Source organism: Cucumis melo, chromosome 4 (assembly GCF_025177605.1).
Source record: "Cucumis melo cultivar AY chromosome 4, USDA_Cmelo_AY_1.0, whole genome shotgun sequence".
Classification (NCBI taxonomy): Eukaryota; Viridiplantae; Streptophyta; class Magnoliopsida; order Cucurbitales; family Cucurbitaceae; genus Cucumis; species Cucumis melo.
This window is the reverse complement of record NC_066860.1, coordinates 13,559,951-13,583,933: the sequence shown is the minus strand read 5'-3', so window position 1 is coordinate 13,583,933 and position 23,983 is coordinate 13,559,951. Positions and strand designations below refer to the sequence as shown.

Below are 23,983 nucleotides of genomic sequence, written 5' to 3'. Positions count from 1 at the left end.
TTGTCATTGCTGATAGCAGTGCTAACTTATTGCCACTATGAGTACTTTTTCCTTGTTTTCTTAAATTGAAAGCTATCATTGATAGCTATTATACGTCGCTATCGATGATAGGTGCTATGAACAAAGTCTTTTAATTTGAGAAATATGTTATCAGTTGAAATAATTAATAACAAATATTAGCTATAACTTTTATCAATGATTGTCACTGAAGGGTAGAGTAACTTTCAATTTGAGAAATATGGTATCGGTTGTTATAGATAGCTGATGTCGCCGATAACTGCTATCGGTGATAACTTTCAATTTGAGAAATGTGGTATTAGTTTCTATTACTAATATATTTTATCAGAGATGTTGCTATCAATTGATCATATTCCTGATAGCTACTATAAGTAATTTTTCTATATTGTTATCAACATAAAATAATATCGCTAATATTATCTATCAATGATTGCATTACATTACAAGAAAAATCGCCTATTATGACCGTTAGTTGCTTCCCAAATTGAAAGGATGAAACAAATAACTGTCATTAAATGTCAAAAAGTGGATTTTTAGCGGGAAAAGACGGTGATTTCGGAATTCCCAAGTAAATGACAGTTATTTGGTGTCATAATATGTAAAGGGATTTAAAAAATTAATTGTATATTTTAAAATAAAAAAATAAAGAATTTTTACCAAAACCCTTTACACACAACCCTCGACGGTCCCTCGCAACTCCCCTTCCCTTCGGCAAAATCGCTCCCGCAAAACCCTCGGCGCACACTACCGATAGACGTTTCCTCCGGTACCCGTTTCCTCCCTCACGCAAAATCCCTTTCCTTTCGATTCGAACGTCGGCCGTCTCCTCCCTCACGCAAAATCAGTGGTTCGAACGACGTGTGATTGGATTTTCTTTCAATTTTTCCTCTCTAAATGAATTTCCTCATTTCTAATAGATCCATTTGCTTTTTCTGTCTTCATTTCCCAGCTCCCAATATTCTATTTCACCGGCAAAATCCAAATCTCATAATCCATTACTAGAAGAGATGCCTTCCAAAAACATCCATATTCTGTTCCACCGCAGATTACAATCTGACGAACCCCGCAAGATACAGCGGCTGGGATGATAATGGACTTGTAAGTGATTCAGATCAATTCCGTAATTTTTTGGTTTCCGTTGGCATCGATCATAAGAGACATTTGTTCATATTTCTCTTTGGGTTTTTATGTGCTCTGGCCATTTCCAAAGTTAAAGTTTCATCAATTGCTGTTTTTCCAACTTCTGTTTTTGTTTTTGCTGTTGGCTTTTCTCTTGGATTTGTTCGTGGGTGAAGTATAGATGAGCTAAATTTATTTGGGAATAAAAATCGGGGGAAAGAGGAAATTTTGGGTATCACACTGAGAACTTAAGAATTTTGGAGAAGTTTTTTGATGAGTTTGCTGTTAAACTTGATAATTTGAAATGTAGCATACAGAGCGCCATTGATTCTAAGGAAATTACACTTGGGGATTTAGAAAGCTATGTCAAAGTCTTGTGCTGCATTAAGATCCTTTCTGCATTTGTTTTTTTTTTTAGTTCATAAGGTGTATGTCGAACGTTCACGTGTTATTCTAGTCTGATTTGCAGAGGAAAATAGTTGTATTCGGATTGAAATGTTCTAAATCCATATATTGTTTACTTGATGCATTAAATAGCTTTGATATTTCTCTTATTCTTAGTTTTTTCTCTTTTGATTGTCAAATGTAGGATCAAAACAAGAAACATCACCTGTTAGATTTGAATACACTGAAAGGTCACAGAGATTCTGCCACTGGATTATGCTTCACTTCAAATGGAAGTAATCTGACGAGTGGTAACTTGGTTAATCCTACTATATCAAACTTTTGTTCACTTGATATTACCTTTTGTTGTTGTAGCTTATATGCTTTGACGAAAGGGAAATATATGTAACTAAGGTCATAATGTGAATATTGCCTCTGCCTACATTTTATTTGCGCTCATGGCTAAAGAATTTTCAATTGAAACTCTCTTTGTAAAATCATTTTCCAAGCAATAATTTTATGTCTTGCTGGTACATGCTTGTATCTCTGTTTGCTTCTTCTTATCTTCTAAGCTACAAATTTATTGTAAATGAAGTTTGAGTTGTGTGTTATTGCTTCGTTTTTGGTTTATGAAGATTTTTGGTAGTTTAAAATAAAGATGTTTTGTGTTGGGGATTATTCAGGCTGCTTGTATGTTTCTCTAAGTACATAGGTTAAGGGTGCTTATTGAGATTAACTAGAGCTGTCAATAAATTTAAGCATATGCAGAAAAATAGAAACTTGAATTGTAGGCCTTCAATTAGAACATATAATCTACTTTTTACTGTCAATATATTTAAGCATATGCAGAAAAATATAATCTACTTTTATCTGAAGCACTATGACCAAGTACTTTCACATTATTGTCGATGTTTTCTTATATGATAGAGACCTCTTTGTGGGAGTTGAATAACAAGATATCTTCTCCAAAAGAAGCTTGTAATGCCTTATGTCTTTTCTTATCAAGTTCAAGGTACTTTTGCAAGTTGAGTTCATTTAACATAGATTTTTTTTTTCACTTCAAGAACCAATCCAGAAAGTCATCTTAAGTATGGGAAGTAGATTTTCAGATTGAAAATTGTGGGCTTCAATCTATTTAAGTAGTTTCTACATCCCTACCAAAATACATATTTGACTATTGTTGTTTAAAGTATATTTTGTATCATTTTGTATCATTTTAGTTTTGGTGAAAATGTTTTCTATGCTTTAAAAGTGCACTTTTGTTAATAATAAGTATAATGATGATACCTACAACTATTAGTAATAATCGTAACAAGTGTAATGTTCTTATGAAGTTAGGGTATGGTGGAAAGGTTTACAAACATGTAGTTTTGAATATTTGTTTATTGTTGTTATAAATTTGAATTCAGTTTATATGTTTACAATTAAGCCTTGAAGATTGGAGTTAGACATCTTATTCTTGAAATAAGTGGCACTACTAAAAAGGTCTATTTAAAAATGTTTTAGTTTGCCAACTAAAATATTTAAATTACATATTTATTAATGTACGTGTTTTCTTGTGATTTATCTTGAAGTTATTAAGAAATGCAATGGGAACTATTATAAATTTAATTATTTGATGTATTGGGTTGAATTCTAAAATGAATGTTGTTTTTTAATAGGTCTTGTGCAATTATAGAAGTGTAGAAACATTCTCAATAATTCAGCAATCACTTTCACTTGGATGCTTTCCAAGAGTAAAAGTGGTTTATATATCAGATAAGTACGAAGGGCAAGTTTATGTTCTAGAGATAAATATGGAATAGCTGTGGTTTTTGTGATGACACTCACATCCTCTTTCCTAGTACTCATAATGGTAATGATATGGAAAACTCACATCCTTTTCATAATCACTTACATTCTCACTATTGGTACTGTGGAATTGATATATTTGAGTTTTGTCCTTTACAAGTTTGACCAAGGAGGCTAGCTCCCTTTAGCTTTTGCTACTGCATTGATGACAATCATGTATGACTTGTGAACTTTAGAAGTTATTTATAGTCACTTTCAATTCTGCTTTAGTTTCCCTTTTTAACATCACAACTTAGTATTATTTTTGTACTTCCCTTGATTTAAATGTTATTTCTATAATTTGTAATTACGACGTTATTTCTATAGTTTGTAATTATGGGCCTTATTTCTATAGTTTGTAATTATGGGCCTTATTTCTATAGTTTGTAATTATGGGCCTAACCCAATATTATTGATTTCTTTTTTTTCCTCTTAAAAGAAGAATCCAATATTTAAAATTCATTTATAAGTGATATCCGACAGAGAATGGCTGGGGGTATGAATATTAAAAAATTAACTTGTGTGTTTTTGTGGTTGTATAATGTTTATATGTGTAGATTACCTGAAGATGGATTACATTAACTTGCAACTTTTCAGACCAATCTATGACGGACAAAGCATGGAGTTAAGGTATTTATTGTTTATAACAAATCAATATTATCAATAACACAACCCTCTTATAACTACTAAAGGTCTAACGTTGAAGTGAATGTGCTGTATTGTTGAATCAATTTTATTTCCTTTTATTTTCTTACTAAGTTTTGCCAGAATCCATTCGAGCAGCGAAGCCATATTTGTGGCAATTCATTGATGTATAGACATTTTTGTAGGTTTGGTAGGAAATTTTTTGGTTTAAATGTAGTTATTTAAATAGTTTGTTCATAACAAACCATATATGTACTAACACTTAAAGCGATATTATAAAGTGTATATTTCTTTATATTAAAGCGTTCACCGTTTTTTTTCATATGTGATTGTATTGGTCTGTGTAATTGGCAGGGCAACATGAAAAACAGGATTGAATAAAAAATAATGCAAGAAAAACAGTGACTAAAAACAAAATTATGACATTTAAATGTAAAAAAAAACTGTCATCGAAAAAGTTTTATTGACAGTTAATTAATGTCATGGAAAGTGAAAAAATGACAGTTAATAAGTGTCATAAAAGATAAATAATGACATTTAATATCTATTATACAATATTAACAATGACAGTTATTCACTGTCATGAAATGTAAACAATGACAGTTATAATCTGTCATAAGATATTGAATTCGTGACATTTATTCTATGTCAAAAAAATCGCATTTCGTGACAGTTTTGGAGAATTGTCATAAAATACTTTCCATGACTGTCGCATCAATGACTGCAAAAAACTGTCACGAAAGCTTTTAATGACAGCATTTAACTGTCATCGAAGGCCCGTTATCTAATTAGAAGAATATCGCTCATAACAACTGTAAACGATATCATTGGAAGAATATTTATAAGTGATATCTTCTTTGTAAACATATCAATTTTGAATTGACGAGGTTTAATTAGTCTATCAATTGATGTTTTTCATAACTACTATTAATGATATTCTTGATCTATTGCTATTAGTAATAATATTTATCAGTAATAGCAATAGATATATATCACTAATAGCATCGATAAGTAATATATCTCTAATAGGCTACTATATATCAATGACGATATCAAGGTAATGCTACTATAAAGTGATTGTCGCCATGTGCTTGAGATGACACGGAGCGGCCGACGTCCTAAAAAAAAGTTAGTTTTAAAACAAAATAAAAAGGAGTCGTCACCAATCTTTTTTATGGTGTGATTGGACACTGAAATAAAGTAAATAATTTTTAAATAAAATCATAAAAAATAGTCTGCAAAAACTAGAATTGAGTTCGGGAGTAATTTGTGTATAAGGAAGGTAGACGGTTAGTACCCCATAACACCCATTTAAGAAAACGGTGACAAAATTTCAAATCTTTAATTAAAAATATTATTTAATTTCTTTAATAATGTCTTATTTTACTCCTCATTTCTCCAATATTGAAGAAAATTTTTTCACCTCAAGAAAGTGATAATTTCTCAAAATTCGTCATACGAATAGCCTTCTAATAAAGAAATATTTTTTTAAAACATTAATTAAAATCATTTTTTTCTTGGGATCAAATCTTGGACTCCTAAAGAATGTGATCCCCTCACCTCAAGATTTCTAGAAAAACGAACTTCCAAATTTCCTAAATTTCGTTGTAGGATTTTGTTTAAGGAAAATGATATTAGAAAATGTTGATTAAGAAATTTTATGAAATCATAAATTAAATCTTGAACGTTTGAAACACATAAAAAATTATAACTTTAAAAGAAAAAAATTTTCTCAATGATTTTGAAAAAGTAGGTTTGTGCAAGATTTTAAAACTTGGAAAAATTCAAGGTGCAAGGATTTTAAAATATTGAAAACTTTAATTATAAAGATTTATAAATTTTAAATAGAAATAAAATGAGACTTAACAAAAAAAATATGAAGAACCATCATAACAAATCAAGCAAATATAAAAATAATATAATTAGATTTTGATAAAAACATATCGGAGATTAATCTCGAAATTCCAAAGAATTGATTTCCTCACCTCAAGAATTCTAGAATTTTGGACTCCCAAATTTCCTAGAGTCCGTCGTCGGATGTTTTTTTAAAAGAAATTAATTGAAAATATTAAAAAAAATTAAAAACACTATTAGCAAAAAAATATATAAAATGGACCATAAAACAAACACAAAACATTTAAATAAACATATGTACAAGGATAAAAATGTAAGATACACTAATCTATAAGTAAAATAAAATAGAAAACCGAAATACTAGAAAAAGAAAGAAGAAAGCAAGAACAAATAATAAATAAAAAATAAACAAGATATGAGACAATGTACAAGAATGAGCATGTGTACTTATAGTACTTATAGTTTTCGAATACTTAAATGTCTTTCCAAAGGAAGTGAGTGGACTATAACCATAAAGAGAAATTGAGTTTACGATTGAAGTTGTGCCTGGAACAACACTAATTTCTTAAACTCCTTATCGCGTGATACCAAGTCAGTTGAAAGAGTTAAAGAACCAATTGCAAGAGCTATTAGGAAAAGGTTATCTGACTTAGTACTTCACCTTGGGGAGCCCTTGTCTTCACCTTGGGGAGCCCTTGTCTTGTTTGTGAAAAAAAAAAGACGAATCATTGAGGCTATATATTGATTATCGACAATTGAACAAGGTGGCAATCAAGAATAAGTATCCTTTGTCACGAATAGATGACCTCTTTGATCAACTAAAGGAGCCTCAGTATTCTCCAACATCGATTTGGGTTTAAACTACCATCGACTTTAGATTAAGGAATCAGATATATCGAAGATAGTCTTTAAAACGTATTACGGACGTTTTTAGTTTTTGGTGATGCCTTTTGGATTGACCAATGCCCAACTACTTTTATGGACTTGATGAACATTGTGTTTCATCACTACTTGGACCAATTTGTCATTGTTTTCATTGATAACAGTTTGATTTACTCACTAGACGCGACAAGACACACAGAACACTTATGGATTATGCTATAAACACTGCGAGAAAAGAAAATGTTCGCGAAGTTTAATAAGTGTGAGTTTTGGCTGAACCAAGTGGTGTTTCTTAGACATATTATATCATTTGATGGACTGAAGGTTGATTCACAAAAAGTTGATGCGATTGAAAGTTGGGAACGTCCCAAAGTAGTTTCTGAAGTTAGAAATTTTCTTGGCGTAGTGGGCCACTACAGACGTTTTGTCGAAGGATTTTCCAAGCTAGCCCTTTCTTTGACAACACTCACAAAGAAAGCAACGGGATTTGAGTGGACTCATGAATGTGAAAGGAGCTTCCAAGGATTAAAACACAGACTTACTACTACACCTATTCTCGCACTACCTACAGCCGAAAAAGAATTTGAAGTCTTTTGCGACGCATTCCACCAAGCTAAGGTTTAGGATGTGTCCTAATGCAAGGGGGGATAGTGATAGCCTACGCATCTAGAAAATTAAAGTTACATGAACGTAATTATCCAACACACGATTTAGAGTTGACAGCCATTGTCCACGCGTTGAAGATTTGGAGGCACTATCTATTTGGAGAAAAGTGTAACATTTTCACTGATCATAAGAGTCTGAAGTACATATTTGATTGAAATGAGTTGAATTTGAGATAGAGGCGTTGGATGGAGATTATTAAAGATTATGATTACACTATTGCCTACCACCTCGGGAAGGTTATGTTGTAACTGACGCATTGATTGAAAAAAGCTCTAATAAAAGGAACTAGCCTTGCTAAGGAAATTAAGAGATTTTAGAACTATCTTAAATGCATGATTAGATGGAAATTTAATAGCTCGCTTTCAAGTAAAGGCCACATTGGAAGAAGTGATTGTCAAATAGCAACCAGAAGATCCCGTGTTGAGAAAGTTGACAAAAGAAGTAAGATGTGAAAGATGAACAGATAATATGCGTTCAGAAGTGATGGGGCGTTGCTAAAGAATGAAGATTATGTGTTTCAAATATTAAGGTGTTATAGGAGAGTATTTTGGAAGAAACACATAGTTCAACTTACGCGATGCATCTTGGAAGTACCAAAATGTATAAGACCTTGAAAGCTTATTATTGGTGGCTAGGTATGCAGCGAGAGATAGCTAAGTTTAAGATTAATTTGGCAACAAGTCAACCTGCAACGCTAAAAAGCTGGTGGATTGTTGTGCCCTTTACCAAGTCTAAAGTGTAAGTAGGAGCATATAATAATGGACTTTCTGTTTGGATTGCCCAGAATACCTAATGGTTGTGATGGAATTTGGGTGATTGTGGATAGATTCACGAGTGACGCATACTTTATGCCCATCAAGAAAACATTTCCATTAGATCAACTAGCTAAGTTGCATGTTGATAAAATTGTAAGCCAATATAGAACCCGAGTATCTGTAATTTTGAATCGAGATTCATGTTTCACTTCTAAGTTTTGGCCAAAGTTGCAAGAAGCCTCAGGAACTAAGTTGCATTTTAACATTCGTTCCATCCTCAAACCGATGGTCAATTTGAAAGAACAATTCAGATATTGGAAGACATGTTAAGAACCTACGTTCTACAATTCAAAGGAAGTTGGGATGAAGATTTCTCTTTGATTGAATTCGTTTATAACAATAGTTACCATTCTATCATTGGAATGACCCACTTTGGGGCATTATATAGTAGGCGTTGTAGAATTACATCGGTTTTGTCGGGAAGAAGTAGGCAAGAGAAAGCTCTATGAACTAAAGTTAGTCCAGACGAGGATAGAGAGCATCAAAGTGATTAGAGAAAATCTGAATGTTGCTCGTGACAGGCAAAAGAATTATGTGGAAAATCATCGCAGAACTTAGAAATTTGAAGTTTAAGATAAGATTTTCCTTAAATTGTGATTATGGAAGGGTGTAATTAGATTTGGAAGGAAGGGAAAACTAAGCCCAAGATTTGTAGTACCTTATGAGATTCTAGCACATGTGAAACCAGTGGCTTATAAGTTAAGGTTGCCTATGGAGTTGTGTAGAATTCATAATGTCTTCCACATTTCAATATTGCGAAAGTATGTTGTAGACCCCTCGCATATACTTCAAGAGTAGCCCCTGGAAGTGTAAGAAAGTTTGGCCTATGAAGAAAGACAAGCGTGTGTTACACATAAAGGAACAAGTATTGAGAACAAAGGTGATTCCAACAAAGGATCATGACGACAGACTTCTAAAACAAAGAAGACCCAATTGAGGAGGATTGCGAAGAATGGATAGTCGTGACTCGTTTAAAAATAGGGTTAAGGATTCAAAAATCTTTTAGAAATTCTTTTCCTTTTAAGAAAGATTTGTAAGGAACCACTCACAGTCACAATCAACGAGCTTCATAGCCTAGCTTCCTTGGCCAAGAGTCTCCCTTACACTTCTCAGAATCCTTGTGGAAAATGAGTTCGTTCCTTATCTTAAATCCTTGGATGCACCCTCGATTCCTTCTCAGCAAATTTAGAGTAAAAGAAACTTCAAAATAACCCGAATTCCTCTATTTATAGATCTCTCAGGTGAGGTTTCCCATGCTGGAATGATTTACTCTTGCTGGCAGCGAGAAGTGGTCCAATCTCGAAACGCTCCATGTCTATATTAACACTCATTTTAAACTCGGATTGGAGGTAGGGTCCAATCAATCGTCGACCTACTGACATTAGGGTCACATCACTGTTTCTAGGTGTAGTAGCTCAACTTGCCCAGTTATTCCGTTGCATAATTCTCTTTGCGTAGAGGTCTTTCATCGCTTAATTCCTTCGTGAAAGGCATTCTTCCACCAGTATTCTTTTCACACAGTATCCTTACTGTAAGGCCTTCGTTGCATTGGTGATACGCCATCAAGGCCTAACACATTGATCCATGTGTGTCTCTATATACAGTTCAAAACTCATCAAACAACTTAGGATGTTAGTTTATTGAATATAGGTGATTAAGATAAAACTAATAATCAATAACATTTTACTGAAATTACAAAAATAACACTTTATTAATGATGGTCAATGAATTACATTTACTATCTATGATGTTTAAGACATAAAATCCAACAAAAAATAGAATATAAGATAGTCACTATTAAGTTCTAAGAAAACTCACTTCAAAATTAGCTTGATTTAGTCTAATTTGATGAATTGATTTTAACATCAAATCTTAGCAAGATTTGAAAAGATAACAAAACACCAAAAGGGTTATAAGCATAAGCTTTTTAATATTGATATTCTGAACTTTCAAGAGCATTACAAGCCATTCAAGAACATTAAGGTAGGGTATTGGAAGAGTTGTCATCTACAAAATGCAGCCTAGAGGGTCGTCATCTCCAACATAAAGTTAAAAGGATCGTTGTCTCCAAAATGTAGGGGAGATGATCGTCATCTCCAAAATGCAGGGGAGAGGATCATCATCTCTAAAATTAGGAGAGAGGCTCGTCATTGTTGTATTCATTTGATTATATTTTATATAATTTGTTGTCCTATTGCACGTACATTGTTGTATTCATTTGATTATATTTTATGTTATAGTTACCAATTCTTGTATATGTTTCCTATTCTTTAAACGACCTACCTAAAATCATTCTATCATTGAAATAATTTCTTTTAACAAGACACTAAAGGAGAAAATAGTAAGAGGTGCACAAAGTCATCTTCACTAAGCTAATACAACCAATTAATACCCTCATCTTGCCTCGAGCCATTTCAATATCAGAGATAAATTTTACTCTCAATTCCTTGCCATTCTTGCTCTCAATCATTCTCTAAAATTTAATGCAAATGTTCCCTCTTCCCTCATCATTATAAAACACATAAGTGTATTAACTTTTGCAATTTACTCTTATCTATACGAATAGAGAAATACCCAATTGTATCATAGTCTTATTCATTCATATATTAACTTTAGCTTTCAAACATTGAAAAACAAAAAGTTGCTATGACAACTAGCTTTAGTAAAATAATATATATATATATATATATATATATATATATATATATATATATATATATATATATATATATATATATATATATATATATATCATCATTCAATAACATGAAGATGTACTAAAATAGTTCTTTTAATTCATTAATTCATGGTGGCAACTTCCTAATCCTTATCAGTCTTATCGTCACACCTCATCTTGAGCACCTCCTCTCTAGACCCAAGACGGTGACGTGAAGCCAACCGATATCGCTCCCCTCTTAAATGACACCAGCTGACCTTTCAACAACTTCTTCCTTTATCCTTTCTTTCTTCTCAAGGAAAACCCTTTTTTAACTCACCTTGAACTCTTTTGAAGTCTCGACAACCTTGGCTTGCTTAGAACTACTTCTACCAAGCTTGCCCTAACTCTGATAAACTCCTAATCAAATTTAGAGTCCAGGTCAACAAACCAAAAGTTGTAACTTGCTCTAAATTGTCTTAAACAAGGAAAAGGAGCTTTAGCTTACTTGCATCTAAACCTTAGGTCTTTAACCCTTCCTCTTTAGCTCTAACTCGCCAAAGACAACAACTTCTCAGATGTCTCTCACTCGAACACTCAAATTGATGCTTGGCTGCACTAATCTCTGTTGTGGCTTCCAAACTTCCAAGAACACTAAACTCTTACCATACTTCTCTCTACTATGCTCTTTTGAGCTAAAAATGGGGAGAATTGAGAGAAAAGAGGGTTTTCTACCTTTAAAAACACCCCTTGCGTCCTTAAAATGCTAATCTTGCACGTCGAAAACTTTCGAAAACATGTCCATCACACGTACAATAAGTGATCTCTGCCGATATTGGCTAGAGATTCATCACGATTTGCTCATTTCTCGGCCAGACAAACACTGAGATGTTGCCTGAGAACTTTTGTATACTTGTTTGCTTCGAGTCTCGGACAAACAAAGCCTCGAGACGACCTGAGTTTCTTTCAGCTTTTCCTTCAAACTTCCAATTTCTTTTGAACATAGTCTCAAGAATTCCCGAGATCTTAAATTATTTAGTTTCTGTCCTTCATCTCGATAAAAAAAGCATCGAAATTGTCCCGAGTTCCAACTCTAAAACCTTTTTGTCTTTCATCTTAGATGCCATAGCCCTGAAAGCACCGAGATTTCACTTTTACCTTTACTCTACCTCTTATCTCTGTCGAAGAGGATCGAGTCCTAAAGCCTCTATCCCGAGATATTTTTGTCCAAAACACTTACTTTGGCTAACAACTAACTTTTCCATCGTTCATTAGTTTTCCTTCTTCCCACTTACCAAAAGATACTTACATGATACTTTTGAATCTCATTTAAACTTAAACTCCAAACAACACTTGACTTTGGAACCAAATTTTTTAAGGTTTCTCTTTCTTTTACCAAAGCTTAACAAGTCCTAAAGGTCATAGAAATTCGAGGTTTAACACTTATCACTCAGCATTTGATCATAGAGCTCAAGGGTAGCGGTGGGCTCTTTGGTTTGCAAAAGCGTAGCCCATATTAGCATTCACAAACTAGATTCACACCATAATCTTCTAGAATATTGCACGAAAATGAATATAGTTTTGTTTTGCAGACAATGGTCCACTTCCCACTACACATATATTACATCAAATATACCCAAATTAGCTTAGTAACTATAAATTAAATACTAGTTAACTTTAAGAATGTTTGGTTAAACACAAGTGCAACTCAACTAACACACAAAAGAAATTTTGTTGAAAATGCAATTAAAGTATCACATTTGCTAAATGAAAATAGATCAATAATTATCTCTAGTGGCTTGAGATGTTATGGGTGAAATAAAAAACAAAGTCACGAGCATCTATGTTGAAAGTTAAGAAATCGTACCATCACTAAAAGAAATTATGGATCTCTTAACGTACCTTCAAACCATCGAACAAAATAGCATTGGGAGATATAGTATCTCCCGATGCCTAAAGTATGCATTGGTAGTTAGTTACCATCTCTAGATGCTTTGTTGCACTACATAGGGAGATATAGATGAACTCGCGATGGGCCTATTTAGTTGTTGCAAGTTACAAGAAAGTCTTGATGCATACCACGAGTTATCGGTCGAAAAAAACATTTAAAGAATGATGTTGTGTCTCCTAACGCCGTGTATGTACGCGGTTGGAGATATAAGGGCACTCCCGACGCTTTAAGTAATGCGTTGGGATTTATATGGCACTCTGATACTCATTGGGTTGTGTCAGGATTTCTCCATAAAAAACCATCTCAGATTTGTATTTCATAGATCTGAAAGAAGGAGAAGAAGAAAAATTGAGAACCCTATCCAGGAGAACATCGCCGCACCTCACCATTTTCTTCACATCCACCCCTGTCCTACGGTGCCGCTACCTACCCTGTCTCTTCCTATATGTAATTTATTTAGCTAGATTATTAATTTTGCCTTGAAATCTCTTTGTTCCCTAAAATTCTATTGTTTTTATATATGCTAAAGATCAAGAGATCTGTAGTTTAAATCTTTTCAACTCCAATTTTGCTAACTTTCAATAATCAAACCTATTTTTCTGTTAAGTCTTTAATGATGAACAAAGATTGGATCAATGTGAAAAATAAATTATCGATGGAATATAGAGGGGGAGTGTCCCAATTTTTAGAGGTTGCAAAATTTCATGTTAATGATTACGAACCTCTTACCAGTGAGTTCTTTTAATTATATGCAACCTTGTTGTGGACCATTAATGACTTCCTTGCATATGATGACTTATCTGGGTGGAGTACAAAAGGCTATTAGATATTTTCCATATACATGAAAGATAAATTGTCATTCGGGATAAGAGAAAAAATATCTTTAATGAAAAATCGTCGTTATCTTCTAAATAACCACACTTGGCGTAAAAATAAGCAATATGATGAAAAGGTAGAGTGTAGGTCTCCTTCAGTTGAAACGAACAAAGATGATATCTTACGACAATTAGATTCGCTGAATTTTCTTATTCTAAGTAAACATCCATTGAAGCGAAGCAAGCTCTCAGTTGGACTAAGAGAAGTATCTTTTTCAAACTTCTTTATTGATCCATACTACATCATAAACTGGATGTAATGCATATCGAAAACATGTTTGTGACAACTTGGGTTGGTACATTGTTGAATATTGAAGGAAAAACGAAAGATATCACAAATGCTCGATTAGACCTACAAGATTTAAAAATAAGAAAGGGTTTACACTTAAGAGAAGTCGGTAATAGATTTGTAAAACCACATGTAATGTACATGTTGATTAATAGTGAGTGAATTGCATTTTGCAAGTTTTTGAAATTAATTAAGTTTCTTGATAGATTTTTTCCTAATATTTCATGATGTGTGAATGAAAAAGACATGAAAATATCAGGTCTTAAAACACACAACTATCATGTTTTGCTAAATCAACTTCTCCTTATTGGTGTACAAGCATATTTATCAAAAAATGTGTCCACTACTGCTACTGAATTATGTGAATTTTTTTGTGACGTGTGCCGAAAGCGATACGTATAAGTGATTTGAACCGATTGCAATTCGATATCATAGTCATACTTTGTAAATTGGAGATAATATTCCCACCTATCTTCTTTCATTTAATGAATAGCTTGTCGTTCACCTACCATATGAAACCAAACTTGTTGGTTCAGTTAGTTATGGTTGCATGTATCCCATTGAAAGAAGTTTATGAACGTTAAAACAATTTGTCCGAGATAAAACACGTCCAGGGTGATTGTAGAAGCATATGTGATGAATGAATTAGGAAACTTTCGTTCGCGATATCTAAATAGGATTGAAACGCGATTCGATAGAGATGAGCAAAATGATGATAGTATTCTAGATTATGAGGTACTTGGTGAATTTGAAGTTTTCAGGCAGAGAGTACGACCATTAGGGGCGTCAACTTTACAAAATCTATCATTGGAAGAAAAACAGCTCACACATTGGTACATCCTTAACGATTGTAAAGAAACAATGGATTATCACAAGTACGCATTTCAAACTTTAAATTTCACTCACTATTTTATGTTCTTTTTTTCTTTGTGATTTCTTTTCATCGTCTTTCTTCTTTTTCTCTTTTTTTACATCGTTTAGATTTGGTTCTAAACGATTGTATACATAAAATAACAAAATCTAAAAGATCGTGTATAAAGAATTTTGAAAAAAATTATTTAGATTGGAGTAGCCAAATGTAAACGATCATGTAAAAAAAGTAAAAGATTGTGGAAAAAAAATAAAAGATTGTATATAAAGAATCTTGAAAAAAATCATTTAGATTGGAGTAGCCAAATGTAAATGATCGTGTAAAAAAAAGTAAACGATCGTGTAAAAAAACATATTATTATTTAGAGAAATCTAAACGATCGTGTACCGACAAAATTAATTTTGAAAAAAAATTGTGTATATTTGAGTCCCCAAATCTAAACGATTAAATCTAAATGATCGTGCAATCAAATTTAAACGCAACCAAATTAAACGATCGTGTAACAAAATTAAATGATAGAATTGAAAAAAAATAAATTGTAGCCATATCTAAACGATTACGTACCAAACAATAACCAAATCTAAACGATCGTAAATATATTATGCAAGTTATTGATGAGACATTTTAGGTATTTTACACGGTGAGCCCATGAGCTTTTTCTGTTTTCGAAATTGTTCTATACAGTGTAAATACTTTGCCACTTTGTTATATTTTTGAAAAGACCCCTTTGAGAATTGATATATCTTATTTGAGGGTTTATATTCATAGATATTAAATTTCAGGTTCTACAAATACAAGAGAGAGAAAACTGTTGTAATAATTTCTTCTCATTTGTAATAGAACCTTCATCTGAGGTTCGCTCTTATAGTGGAAGCATTTCTAATTGTTGGGATTTTGTCAAAAACTATTTATGAGATTATCTTTTTAAGTGATAAGATATTTAATTTCCAAAAGATAAAAAGATCCTCCTTTATTTTAGGAATCTTGCATTAATATCTCTGTGATTTATACTTGAAGAAATATATATATATATATTGCAGATATATATATAAGGAACGAATTCAGTCGAGGGAATCAATCGACAAAAAGATATAAGATGATTGTGATGATGAGTAAGGTGAATGACGAAGCAATGATCAAAGTAGTCACAACAAACTCTGAGAGACGATGAAGATGTCGTCGATCGAGAAGATTCAATCATGCATTCAAGGGGAGCCTGAAGACAGAAGCAAATGAGCATGTTAAATAGTCATATAGTTGAACAAAGATCGTATGCTGTATCGATGTATATTGACTAAGTGTGAATCTTAATAATATTACTCATCAGGGTCGTGTATAGTTCTCCAGACGTAGGCAACATTTGCCGAACTGGGTTACCAAAGTTTCTTGTGTTATACTCTTCTGTTGTCCCTCTAGTTATTACAACAGTCATTTACTTTAGAATTAACTAAAAGTTTATTTGATTATCTCACACTGTTTTTCACTAATGGGAAACGATTTCACATGGTAGAGCATGATTCTCGATGCACTACACAAAATAGTGGAGACATGGTAGTTGGTGAAAACAATGGCGATGGAAGTATTGACAATAATTTCTATGGTGTTTTAGATGAGTGTTGGACTTTCAATATGGGCTGAGACGACATGTTTAGATATTCAAGTGTAGATTTTGACACATATAACAACAAAAGTAATAGGACATGGGTGGAATTGGGATACAAACCAATCAACATGTGACATTTTTGGTTTATTGAGGAACCATCCATTCTCGTGATCCAAGCACAACAAGACTTTCATCTCGAGGACCTAAACTATGGTAGCAGTTGAAAAGTTGTTCAAATGGTCCAAAATAAACATATATGGGATGTGCCAAAGTAAGGAATGCTTTAAATTAACAATTGGATGTATTGAAAATTATTGTCAAACATCGTGAGGATGAACACATTGAGGATAACACTCTGTGTTGAGTTGACATTAATCCTACAATTGACGTTAATCTTACAATGCTAGAAGACCAATTGTTCGACATCTCGTTGACGACTTCATAAACGATGATGATGAACAATTATCTCCTCAAAATAGATCAAGTGACGAAAAATCATGACGAACCATGTATCCATGTATTTTTTTTAGATTCAATTTAGAATGCTTTCGTTTGTTTAATTTTTGTTTTTATGTCTACAGGTACTATGGCAGCATTCTCGAGCAATTTCTACGAGTCAAAAAATTTGTTTCAGGAGTTGAGCATATCCCCTCACACGGGATCCTTGGTGGGTGACACTTCAAGTTAGTCTTGTGACTTGGATGACACTTTAGGTGAATTTCATAAGTTTACATGAGTTTGCACTAATAATATTTTTTTTTCTTAGATGGTTCTGGACCTACTCGTAAGACACGTGACCACTCTCGAAACATGGAGTTGGAGAAATACATCTGTAAACATGGAAAAATTCCAATCTCCATCACCCTAGGAGCGGAGAAGTCAATCTCTTCACATGTTGTTTTGTTCAGTAACACTATTAGTGTTGCCATCAGAGATGCATTTCCAATCTGGCTCCTTAGGTTTGCAGATGTTCCATCGAAATATATCAAGATTGTTAAGAAGTTTATAAGTAAGTTTATAAGTTTACATCCTAACCCATATATATAAAAACCTAATCCGTTTGTTTTTTTTCCTTCGTAGCACCAATTCGTGCCTGATTTCATAAATCTTGCATGTAAGGTCTATTGAAAAGAAGGGGTTTTAAAGAAGAAGACATTTTGGGAATAGGTCTTTTGAAAGGCAGATTGAATTAAGGTTAGTCGACGCGATAAGACACTTTGAAATGAAGGTGCTTAAACGTCACTTTAAAGGTCCCAATATAATTGTTACGTTGGGTGGCATGCCGAAGTGAGTTTTTCTATTAGGAGTCAAAGTTTAGCAATTCTATTGTTGTTACATTTGTAGAAAAAGTTGAGAGGTTAGGTTCGATAGTGTGCATGAGACTTCTTCTACGTTGTTATCTTTTCTTCACATCAGCGAACTCCCTTCACTAAGCGAAAATAAAATGCATCTAAATCAATCATGTCGTCATGCCACCATGGATCCAACGTCATTGGAACCACCATGGATTAGGCGTTCGACGAGTAGGGGAGCGATGTTTGGCGTTCGACGTTCCGTGAGCAGGGGAGCAGGAGCGATGTTCGTGTCTGCGTTAGGCGTTCGACTTTTGAATGGAAGTTAGCGTTCGGCGTTCGACGTTCGGTGGCATTTGGGATAGGTGAGCACGGAAAGTGTCGACGGCGTTCGGGTTGACGACATTTTGGATGGGTGAGTTTGGAATCGTGTGAGTTGTGAGAAAGGAAGAGGGAAATTGAGGTTTTGTGTGGAGGGGAAGGGAAAAGGTAAAATGAAAGGGGAAAACTAGGTTTGTTTTGAAAAAAAATTAAGTTTTTATTTTTTTAATTATTTATTAATTCTTGACGTTTTTAAAACGTCAAAGAAAAGTATCTTACTTGACGTTTAAAAATTGTCAAAAAATTTGAAAAATTAATTCCCTCCATCTTTTCACAAAAATTCTTGACGTTTTAAAACGTCAAGAATTTAATCGATAGTACTTGACATTTTTAAAACGTCAATGATAAGTACATATCATTTGACGTTTAAAAAACGTCAAGAATGTCGAATTTTAAAAAATGCTTGACGTTTTAAAAACGTCAAGAATTTAATAGATAATACTTGATGGTTTTAAAATGTCAAGAAAAAATGCATATTACTTGACGTTTCAAAATCGTCAAGAAAACTGAAAATTGACTACCCTCCGCCTTTTCATAAAAATTCTTAACGGTTTTTGTTTTAAATCACCTCTTTCTTGACGTTTTTTTAAAAAACCGTCAAGAAATTAAAATTGCAACCGTCAAGAAAGGTCTTTTCTTTAGTAGTGAATGAATCCCATAATCCTCTTAAGATAAAGAACTCCTTCTTTAAAGCATAATCTTATGCTCTCCTTAAGACTTAGAATCTCTTCTTGATAGCAATAGCTTAGGTTGCTCCTAAACCATGCTAATTCAACGAGTTGCACTAAAGAGATGAAGAACTTGCACAACAAAATATACTGAGCAATGAGTAGCACAATAATGCAAAAAAAGTTAGGCGGTGTATAAGTTGGATTGGACCGAGTTTGAGGCAAATTATGCAACCACCTAAAGTCCTCGGGTTGGATAAAGCTGTTTTATTGGTTCAATGTGTAAGAGTCAACCCAAGTCAACCTATAATTTTCAGATTGGGTTAAGTTGGGTCATAGGGGTTTTTTTTTCCTAATACATAGTTTAGACTGTATTTTCCTCTTTTCTTTTCTATAAAAGTTTATTTTTTAAAATGAACAAAATGTGATAAATATTCCAGGTTTTTTCTTTCGTCTTTCTTCTTTTCCTTTTCTTTTTTTATGTCGTTTAATCTTTCCATCATCTTTCTTCTTTTTCTCTTCTTTTTTATGCAGTTTAAATTTGGGTAAACAAATCTAAACGATCGTGTACAAAAAATAGCAAAAATCTAAACGACCGTATACAAAAAATAACAAAATCTAAAAGATCCACTACTACAAATTTGGGTTTCAACGACGCAAAATATGTGTCATAAAGAGTTTCAACGACACACTTTTCGCGTCATTGAAGCCACTGTCAAGAAAAGCTCTTTAACGACACTTTGGAAAATGTGTCGTTAAATATGATTCGATGACACTAAAATTGTGTCATTAATACCTTCACCTTGACGCAATAAATATGTCGCTGTCATCTATAAAACGACACCAATATAGTGTCATTAATACTCTTACATTGACGCAAATTATGTGTCACCGTTATCTATACCTTGACAGAAATATATTGTCATTAATACACTTACATTGACGCAAATCAGGTGTCGCCGTTATCTATACCTCGACACTAATATACTGTCATTAGTACTCTTACATTGACGCTGTAATTGTGTCACCGTTATCTATACATTGACACAAATATATTGTCATTAATACACTTACATTGACGTAAATCAAGTGTCACCGTTATCTATATCTCGACACTAATATACTGTCATTAATACTCTTACATTGACGCTTTAATTGTGTCACCGTTATCTATACCTTGACACGAATATATTGTCATTAATACCCTTTTATTGACGCTTTAAATGTGTTATCGTTATCTATACCTCGACACGAATATATTGTCATTAATACCCTTATATTGACACTTCAAATGTGTCACCTTTATCTATACCTCGACCCGAATATATTATTATTAATACCTTTATAACGACACTAATATATTGTCATTGTAAATGTTTCGTTACACATAGTTCTTGCCAAGAAATGTGCTTTGACGACACTGTTGTTGTTTACTAAAGGCTTATATGTCGACACATGTTTGGTGTCGTTATTATTCTTTTTCGCAGCACGTATTTCCTGTCATATATTTCTTCTTTCAAAAAAATTAATTACTACATTTTAACATTATGCACATTTGTTTGGAAAGATATTTATATTGATAATAAAAAATGTAAATTACATTGTCGGTAAAGGTTTTCCAATAATCCAAAAGATAAATTAACTGTAATATATGTACGACCTAATCTAATCAAACTAATGTAGGAATGAACTTGATCGATACCATGATCCGTCTATTCTTCAATTACCTACAAAGTTGAAGAAAATGAACCTTAGTCAACTTTCATTACGGAAAATGCATAAGTATAAGCATAAACATTAAGTACATTCCAAATAGGAACTTTTTAACATAAACGTCCAAAGTTCATACAACCAAGGTTCTTTATAAAAGACCCATAAAGAACACAAAAGATAAAAGAAAAACACCGACTACATAAGCATAAGAATAAGCATAAACAAAGAATCAAATAAATATGTTTCAATTCAATCTTTAAAGACCTAACAATATTCTGATTTAAATTTAAAACTTAAGCATACACTTATCCTTAGCCCCCCTTCAAAGTCATTTATAAACTTAAACATTAACTTAGCATCTCACTCACTCCTTCCAAGGTCATTATCAAAAATAAATGTATCACTCCCCTCCTACCCAAGTCATACAACCAAGTTTCTTAGTAAAAGATTCATAAGGGAAGCAAAAGAGAAATAAAAACACCAACTTCATAAGCATAAGCATAATATATAAGTAATCAATAATTTGTTTTGATTCATTCTTTACAGACCCAACAATGTTTCAGTTTGCATCAAAGAACAACTTAAGCATAAACGTACCCCTAGTCCCAACCCCCCGCCCCCCCAAGTCATTTCTAACCTTAGCAACTCACTCCCTCCTTCCAAGGTCATTATTAAACATAAATGTATCTCCCCCCCCCCCCCAATTTCCCACTCCCTCACCCCTTCTAAAGTCAAAGTTGAGCTTAAACATGAACTTAGCACTCCCATCGTCCCGCTCCCCACTTCCAAGGTCATTAATAAACCTAAACATAGACTTACCTCCTCCATTCCACAAACACCTATGCTACGAATAAAACTTTACAAGTAAACGAAGTGAACGAGAAATTAACAAAACAAAACAATGTCAACACGGTTCCTAAAACATGTGTAAGTAGATTGAACAAAATAGCTAGCTTATCAATGACTACCATAACTGCAGGATAGTCAACACAACTATGAACAGAGATCCAAAGTACATGTCAACATGATTCCTCAAACATATGTCTAAAAATCAACAAAAGAGCATTTCAATGACTACCATAACTGTAGGATAGTCGACGCAACAACACGTGTTGTAATAAAATCCACACAAAAAAGCATATAAAGTTGTCTCGTTTACAAATTTTACCTTTGAGATTGGGGACAGAAAATATATTTGTTAATGAATTCAGCCCACTCCGTTCTTACGACATCTAAATCGTCCTGTGAGTATGTTGAGGTTGACACTTCCATCTATTCATCATTTACAAATGATTTAATATGCAACAATTGTACATAACATAAGTAGTTCAAAAAAGTAAAATGAAATACTTACTACTTCAATGATTGTCCTGTTGCTTGACAATATTATATCATGCATGAATCACATCACATAATACCCGCACTCCACAATGCCACCTTGCTTCGGACACTATCCATTAGAGAAAAAGAACAAAATACCCATGTTACAGTTGCAAAACATAAAGTATGTTTACCTATTTCTTCTACTAAATCCCCACTCCTCATACCTTGATTATCCTCCAAACAGGCTTCTTCTTGTTCGAAATGTCGAAAGCCCTAAGAATGCATATCAAACAACGTAAGTTATACAATCATTGTCTCATATGCAACATATTAACTCATTATTGTTTTATCATAGATAAAATTTCCAACATACATCCGGACGACATCAGAGGCATCATTGTTAATTCGATTTCTCAAAGGATCTATCCAATATGCAGTGCCTCTTGAAAAATCGATGGCTATTAGACACCAATGGTTTCTATATTGACAGGTAAATGTGAGTTAAACTTAGAATGAAGGTCATATAGTTCATTAGGTACATTAGCTGAAAAAAGTTTTGCACATACCCTGAATTGTATGGAAACATCAAAATCTGACGATGGTCGGTCTCAAGCAATCTAGCATTCAGGATCTGTGCTCAATCTTCTTTACTTATACCAACTGAAACAGAGCCAGCGTCTGCAAACTTGTAGGATCCCAACGTTCCATTCTCTTCCATCACCTTGTAGAGGTGACTACAAATATGAACAACATACTCGACTTTACTGCGTGGTACACGTTATTATACTATGTAATTGATGTACAAAAGAGGTAACTTACAACATGAATGCATCAATGCATTGGGTTGATATAGGCTGCATTTGACAAAATTCTTGGAGTGCCTCGAGGGATATGCAACATTTTTGTTCATACCCAAAAACTTTAGCAGGTATGTGAATTTGAATTTTTGACCCAATATAATCAAGTTCCCATAGCAATAATCGTAGTGTAACTGGTGCTCTCTTTGTATTCAGTGTCAACGATGGTAATCGCGGATCAGCTTGGTACACGCTTTTCATCTGCCACAAACATAAAATCTCATCCATATGAAATATATTTAAACCAAATCCATTGTGACAAACACATTACCTTTTCGTCTAGGGGAATGACTAAATGACGAGGCCATAACAACTGTGAACCAACTTCTTGGGAAAGCATAGTCCTACCTTCCCTTGTTGGAACAGGAACGAAGCAATTACCATCGGTAACCATGTCTACTGATACCTTCACGTTGTCATCGTCCATGTAGTAGTCAAAAATAGTTCCAGCACCGACAACATTATCCTTAGTCCCAATTGCAAGTCGACAAGAAGTGCCATCCTACAATATACAGTGAAAGAAAATATGATCATATTACTATATTGCATCTGAGAAATTGGAAACTATAGGAATCAAATTCATACTGACCTTCACTTTTGTCAAAGTCTCAATCGATGCACAAACATATTTGTTCTCCTCACCAACCTTCGCCGCACAAAAGTGTTAATTGATCAGATATTTAATCATTAAAAAAATAACGTTTGAGTTAAAAAAATAAAAGTAGATGCTTTCTACCTTATCTTGTTTTTCTATTGTCAAGTCCTCTATTGTCAAGTCTTTTAGAACTTGTCTATTTTCTTCTTTTGCGTCATGGTCATTTGCATCATCTGACGTGTCAATGCTTTTAGAAGCCATTTGACTCTTGATCTTGCTCTCGTCAGTTTCTTCCTTTGTGGCCACTTCAGGAACCTTCTTATGCTTCATTAATTCTGCTTCCAGTTCTAAGATACGAGCAGCCATTCTCGCTCGCTCTTCAGCATAATCTTCTTCTTTATCGACCTTCTTTCATTTTTCTCTTGCAGTGTGGAAGTATTTACTTGGTGTGATGTATTGACCCACCCCTCGAATCCTTCCTGGTGGATCATTCCTTCCGATGGCTTGCGATAATATATCACAAGTTACGTTGTCCATTGAATGAGACGCACGTTTTGAAACAAGTAGGTTGTCCTATCATGAAAAGGTTATAGTATTTTTAGTAAGTACAAAAAAGAAAAACACCCTTACAAGAGGAAAGTACTTACAATTTTATTGGCCACCTCCTTTGTGTCTATGTCTGGAATCTCTCCATCT

At 33.5% G+C, this 23,983-nt stretch overlaps 1 long non-coding RNA gene across 6 annotated transcripts; it reads left to right on the top strand.

The window, feature by feature from the left end:
- The first annotated feature begins 674 nt into the window (after positions 1-674).
- On the top strand, positions 675-17,256 carry LOC103489855 (uncharacterized). 6 transcript variants are annotated; one of them, XR_007820485.1, is made up of 7 exons: positions 675-865; positions 968-1,116; positions 1,727-2,533; positions 3,183-3,376; positions 3,909-3,981; positions 17,040-17,125; positions 17,225-17,256. It is a non-coding gene; the product is annotated as an uncharacterized LOC103489855 (long non-coding RNA). The 6 variants fall into 6 exon arrangements; XR_007820486.1 differs by lacking the exons at positions 17,040-17,125; positions 17,225-17,256 and adding an exon at positions 15,896-16,270; XR_001762679.2 differs by lacking the exons at positions 17,040-17,125; positions 17,225-17,256 and having other exon boundaries at positions 1,727-1,832; positions 2,449-2,533; positions 3,909-4,291.
- Positions 17,257-23,983: the final 6,727 nt, after the last annotated feature.